Consider the following 7,456-nt stretch of genomic DNA (forward strand, 5'->3'; position numbering starts at 1 on the left):
ATAGGGATAGAGACCAGTTGTTCCTGAAACCGTCACATCGGCGTTATATATGCCCACATTCTGTCGCATAAGTCCCGTAAAATTACAAGATCTACCGTACTATCCGATTAGAATGTGGCACGCACAGCAACACTTCCCAGTGATTCAACACCCGGGACAGAAGCCAACACCGGCTGCTTTACATATTTGGAAAGGCACTTCATGGAAATTCGGCACATTCAATATCTAACTTTTAGATTCGGGATATCGGGTGAAATAAAAGGTTAAGGGAAAAGTAATCCCAGAACCTTTTTTTTGGGACCCCAGGGAAAGGTTAGGGATAGGTTCCGCCTTCCTTAACCAGGGCTCGAAATACCACCTGCATATGCAGGTTAGTGCAGGTAAAATTGGAGCTGTGCAGGTATTTCTGGTGTCTACCTGCACCTAAGCTGCACTGGTCCATGTACTGGGTTTTATATACAAATGATGTACGTGCATGTGGATAATGTTCATACCTGCATTGGCTGCTACCACCGATAAAGTATAAAAGAAAAAAATAGCAGTGGTTCCTGAACAAGTTTAGTACGACCCATTCTTCCTAAATCCATAGTGGTGCAGGTAAAATTTGTCTGGCGTAGGTAATTTTCAATGTTACCTGCATCAGTGCACGTATGCAGAAAAAAAGTATTTCGAGCCCTGCTTGACCAAAGTCATGTTCCCATTTCTGGTGGAGCGAGGAAGCTGAAGGCTCAGCATCGGTGTCATGTCAGCGGATTCGAACCAAGTACCCCTGGGTTCTGCGCTACACAGCCTACCGTTGCGCCAGCGTGAATGCGTGGCGAGTAAATTTATGGCAAGATTGACATTGACATTGTGTTGCACGAAACAGTAGGTAAATCTTGTTGATATATATCGTCAAGTAGAAAAAAACATCGCTGTGACAGCTTCAATCAAGATCTATTCGCCGTGATGCAAATGCCATTATACAAACGAATGCACGCTCGTTCAATCGACATAGCGAAACTTTGTTGTATATCTAGTAAAACCTTAAGCTACCACCATCGTACCATTGGCCTTGCGATTTGAAAAATTACTCTATACGTATGAAGCGAGCCGTGTAATGTGATAGAATGTGATATACGGTAGCTAGTTTGTCATGTCAAATATCAAGGATATGTCACTCTCAGCTTATTGCAATCTCCTGAAAGGATATAGCTAGGTGCTATCCGATATAAGCGACATGAGTGAAGGAATATGATCTGACTCTATCATATTACACGCATGGCTACATACCATGTCGCAGGTTACATGTAAGGTTAATAATGGGAGCATCATTCCAAGATAGTGATGTATAGAGTCTATTCACTGTACGGGTATAACATGACACCGAATCATATTCCAGTCGACGACAAAATAGCCTGCCGTGACAGCCTCCATAGCAGGCTCATAACACACTTTTGCTGGTCATATCTTTTTATACTGGGTCGTTAGTGCTGCCGACCTGTAGAGCCTGCATGAATTCAACGTCCCAAAGAGAGATACGATTAAACAATCCTTGCATTTGGCCCTATGATAACACACGCTAGGAATACGTCCGTGAGAGACAATCCTAAGTCCGCGGCAAGAACTTTACAACTTGGGCATCACAAAAGACAAAGTACGAAATGAAATGGGCAGCAAGAGTGTATTATGAGCCAAAAAAAGACGAAAAGGGCCCAGAGAGCCTGCATAAATTCAGCGTCTAAAAGAGAGAGAAGATTAATAAATCCTTGCGTCGGCCCTATTATAACACACGTTAGGAATAATTCACAAGTCCGTGAGAGGCAATTCCAAGTCCGCGGCAAGAACTTTACAACTTGGGCAGCACAAAAGACAAAGTACGAAATGAAATGGGCAGCAAGAGTGTATTATGAGCCCCCCCCACCCACCCCCCCCAAAAAAATACAAAAAAGAGCCCAGAGAGCCTGCTATGTAGGCTACTGCCATGGGGGCTACGGTGATTACCAAAGCAGTGCAGAGGGGTCATTACGAAATGCACGCCTGACAGAAGCAGTTCAGGCCTGGCTGATTGCTACATCCCCAGTCTGCATTTCACCCGACCCTTTTGACTCCATCCACCACAACATCCACTCAATATAAATGCTTTGACCCTATTAACAATGCGCTTGAGTTGGGAGCCTTCTTGCCCCGAATCTATGCATAAGCGAATGAAATTCAGAATTTGTTAAGTACAAGTGGACTGTATCTGTGTACATATCCTTACAGGCGAATACTTCTAGAAAAAGCACTTCAATATGACAATACAATTCAGTCCTAACGTGATAAAGGTAAGGAAAAAAACCTTAGATATGCATAGCACGATGTAAGAATAATCCTTTAACCCAATCAGTTACCATGTAGACGTTTTGCTTTGAATCGAGATTGTACAACTTTCGTAGAATCGCGAATTGATTGCAAGCGCCGAGACAACCTTACTCTTCTGTAATTCTCAAAGAACTTCGTAAAATAGCCAATGGCAGAGAAGAAAAGGTACCGAAAGAAAGTACCGCTAAGGCCTACGTCAACATTTCCAAACCGGGGCCCGGCCGGGCAGCTTTCGGGAACGAAAAGTATGATATAAAAGACAACACCAAACTACTCAAGACGTCAAGAGAATAGTGGCGGGCATTATTTGTGTAGATTCGTACGTCTTACTATCTATTTTCCGTTTCTACAAACAGCCTGACCGGACCCCGGTTTGGAAATCTAACGTTAGCCTAAATGTGCTCAGAGACCCGGATCTATCTCCTTCAAGTCTGTACCCTAGGCAGTTCTGTTTTCATGTTGGTAACACTAGCATCCCTGATGTTGTTGTTTGTACAGAATCTGGCAGCTTGGTTCTGTACCCTCTCCAGTTCATTTTTATCTTTTCATCTAACTCCTCCAAGTCTGTACCCTAAGCACGTACTATGCCTGCAGGATTTGTGTTATAATTTGTGTGAGGCAGAAGAGGGCACGTGTGCGGATGAGATCATGCATCTCTCCTGCCCGAGTAGTCATTTCCACAGATCCGGATTACTCCTGCTACTTCCTATCACGTTTGTCGCTTCCCGTTAAGCAGGTCAGGTCCGAGGAAACGCAGCGGGGAGGATGATTGGATTCTATTTGCACGGGTCAGGCTTGGTGTCATCGGAAAACAGCGGCAATATGTTGGAAGTTCACAATGCAATTCTGACAAGTAAATACTGCATAGAAATGTGGCAGATTTTCTCAACATTTTTTTCTATTTTGCTTTTGGACAGACGAGGACAATGTGGCACTGCACTCAAGTTTTGTAACTTATATTAACAGTTTCACATACACGGTACAGACAGAAGGTAAAGGTGGTCTTTTACCTCCCCGACCGAATTCATTTTTACAACTGGGTGAAGTGAAGACGGTCGTGTAAAGTGCCTTTCCCAAGGACACAACGAACATTCTAACCATCTCAGCGACCAACAAAAACGATCTTGCTTAATTCATCCAACAAGTTTATTCACCTAAACGTTTACAATAAATATGGCATGCCTTTGAATTATTTTCGGTCCGTTTTATGTTTTTGTTGTCTTTTATATTGTACCTTTCTTTCTCAAAAGCTGTGGCCGGGACCCTATGTGGAAATGTCATTGGGTCTTCTGTCCGAGCAGAGGTTGGCAGGGAGGATTGCGACCGCCCCATTTTATGTCCGCCTCGAGTTCTGTTGGTGAGGCCGGAAGACAGAAAATGGGGCGGATGACAAGAAGCTCACAATCTTTTCCACCAACCTCTGCTTGGGCAGTAGATCTGAATCTTCTGAACACTTCAGGTTCTGACCCGACCCTTCCCTCAGCCCGGCCCTGCCCTAGCGATGGATGTGCTCCCATTACCGGGTCGGAAGTAGTTAAGATAATGCCGCACTTTCCAGCCGACAATTACGGGCACAGAATTACAACACTTCCCGTTCCGGGCGAGGAGCTGAGCCCGCTGTAACGGCAGAGGCTGGGGAATTATTCATCTGGTAGGACCAGAAGTGATGTTAGGAGCAGGAGGGAATCATTTGACCCGCACACCGTTGGATCAGGATGTTCAAAGCATTGCGTTGTGTCTAAAGTTTTATGAAGTATACAAGTTTTAAAAGTTAAGCTGGAGACCAAAGGTTCATCTGCGCTCAGTGGAGATTTTGATGGCAAACTATTTTGTTTTTCCTTTCACATTGACATACAGTTAGATAAGATATGGTAAGATAAGATAAACTTAAATAAGATAAAGTAGAATTAGAAAACCGGAATCTATGACATATTTTTGTGTGTTGTGAGTCAAATGCAACCAAGTTACTCTTACCTGCCGTTTTGATTGTTTGTAAGCTACCTTCCTCGGGGCAATGATCTACAAGCAATCCTGACTAGAATCTTGTGCAACGTTAGTAAACAAGTTTAATCATTTTCTCCAAGCCGTGGGTGCTTTATTAAACAAGAACACGACAATCCTTACGTAGCTTTATAAAAGTTAGTCAGCTTACCAGGAAACATCGTTGGCAAACCTTACACTGAAGGGGGGGGGGGCACAAATCCCTACGTCATTCCCGGAAATAGAACTGGCGCACTCTTGACCTTGACATGACGTATTTTACTTCCCAGGATCGTTAAGAACACATCTTTGTCAACCTTAACGACTTTATCAGCGTGTATCGCTGCATGTGGACAAAAAGATAAGGGTAAGTTTTGACTCAGGAACATTTGTCATCGTAATAAAGGGGTTAAATATGACGCCGCTGGAAAGCTCAACTCATTCACCACTGGGCATGGTTATTTAGAGCCTTGAAAACTTTGTACGATGTGCTAAACCTACATTACTCAATACTCATAACGCCTTGCGGTTTGATGCCATTTAGCAAACCACGCCAGCCTTGATCATTCATGGCATCGATGTACTTACAGCGTTCAGTGCATACAGATACTCATAAAGCCTCTATGTGTGACCCCGTGGTGAAACCAAACTCATTTTGATTATTCAAAGGCTCGTACATGGTGTAAAAAGTGACGGAACACATTTTTCTTATATTTTACCGGTTGGAGCTGTTAAAAGGTTGAACTCATTTACCAAAATACGTCAGCAATAATTGTTCAAAGGCTCGTACTATGTATCAAAATGTTTATGAATACATTCTTCATACAAAGTAAGGTTACTTGGGCCTTTTGAAAATCTTAACGCACCTCCCAAAACACGCTAGCAGTGATTACTCAAAGGCTTGCACAATATTGTGTACAAAAGCCTCTGCTTATATTTCTACAAAATCCCACCATCATACAGAACGTGGGACAGTTCATTAACCACTGCCTTCAAAGAAGAAGTCAAACCCGACAATAGTATCCATTGTATCATATAGTTGATTAGACACTAGTTTCATGTATCACATTATCTACTTCTCTTAGTCCTCGAGACTTTGTATGCAATTAGCCCGTGGGCATGATTTTGCAAATAAACAAACGGTAATTATATTCTCCATACAAAGTTACGATGTTAAACGTTTTTGGGAAGGCGAGCTCATTCACCAAAACAAACCAGGCATAATTATTCAAAGGCTCGTACAGTGTATGAAAAGTTAATGTATACATTCGTTCTACTTAGTAAGTCCTAATATTTGGCGCCGGTGCGATTGTTAAGTTAAACTGATGTACTAAACAGCAATCATAATTATTTCAAAGCGTTGTGCCGTGTATGTAGAGTTCCATACATGCATCCGTCATGCCCATTAAGGCTAGGGTCACAATTGGCCCGGTGCCCGTCAGGGATGTAGCCCCGGCCGGGCTCTGAAGTCGGGCGGACACCGGCTGTTTACCGGCTGTCGTGGTCACAATCAAACGTTGCCTTCGCGCTGCCCCATGGGGGTCCCGGACTTTTTGGGGGGCCAAACTTCTTAATATTCACACGCTCGCATCAGTTTTGGGGTTACCAGAAAATATCATCAAATCAACGTAGCCTAATGCGATATTCGCGGTAAACGTCTAATGGTATGGATCAAAGATGTGGTGGATAAAAGAAGAAGATGGACAGCAATGTTAGTAGTTATTTTTTGTACTTTGAGTTATTATTATTGCTATACAGCTCCCTTGGAAATCAGTTACTACGTTAACTGAAGGGACTACCCTAAAGATCAATAAATAGATAAATAAATAAATGCTGAACCGCATCGGTTCCAACTGATTTACGTGGCAATGCTGATGGTGATGGTGACGATCATGGTGATGAAGTAATCTGTACTGCATGGATTCGACATTTCCCAGAATTCGTATTTTCCCAGAACTATCGTAGATTGGAATTCGTTGTCATCAAGCACAGTAGGGGCATCTTCTCTGGATAGTTTTAAAGAACGTTTGCAGATAGATGTGCAAAAGTTAGGTGTGACGGATCGTTCAGTGTAATATAACCAGCTGCTGTCGCACCGCGTGCCTGCGAAGCTGGTGTGTTACGCCGAATGGCGGTTATACCGGCTATATAGATACAGATACAGATACAGACATAACATCGTTGAAACGATCAGTAAGTCTAATGCATTTGTCATTTCTAGACATGATGGCAAATGGTGAAGTGGAAAACGAAACCAAAAGGGGCATATCTTGACATACGTATGCAATCAGCCTAATGCCCTTATTGTTGCAGAATGCAGTCATTCTTACACAATTGGTATATAAATCAAGGCACACCCCTCCTTCACCTAAAAAATAAACAGTGCAGGCCGGGCAGTCGGGTCGCCTTAAAAAAAACCTGTCTGCCTACCATTGTCTTCCGAGACAGACGGATGTCAGCAACAACAACAAAACAGTTATTCTATATCAGCAACTAGTTTTTTTTCTAAATTGCATGAGCAAGCAAAACGTCTTGCTGAACAAACTCTAGGACGGGGTACGATGCCGACTTACAACCACCTGTGACCCATTGCCCACGTCACACCTATGTAAGTCACATGTCCCGAGAAATCAGTTACTCTGTTTAAATTCAGCTAGAAAGTTCATCTATGTTTATCATGTAGAAATCATATTAAAGTATAGTTCGAACTCTAATTTCCAACGCAAATTTCCGTCAAAAAAGCTCATGCTCTTTCCTCGACAAAGACTGGAATTACACAGTCGAAAATTGAAGTAAGTCCAATTCTTGTGTTAGACGTTGGAGAGCAAGTTCCCTTCACAACAAATGAGCGTTTACGCTCATGAAGCTTCCGATAACCAAAAATCTAATTCCGACATTGTTTATTCATGAAGCACTGTTCCAATCTAAAGCCCCATACTTGACAATGATCTTGGTTACATATTAATGAATATTTCATGAAGTGTGTATGCATGTGCGGGATCAAACTGGTATTTTCCACCTTAAGAAAGAGTTGTGACATGCCTCTTTAACCCCCCCTCCCCCCCCCCCCCCCCACCCTCACATTAGCCGAAAATCGATCGGACGACGAGTCTGCGAGCTCTAAATTACGAGG

The sequence above is a fragment of the Branchiostoma floridae genome, chromosome 12, assembly GCF_000003815.2.
Source record: "Branchiostoma floridae strain S238N-H82 chromosome 12, Bfl_VNyyK, whole genome shotgun sequence".
NCBI lineage: Eukaryota > Metazoa > Chordata > Leptocardii > Amphioxiformes > Branchiostomatidae > Branchiostoma > Branchiostoma floridae.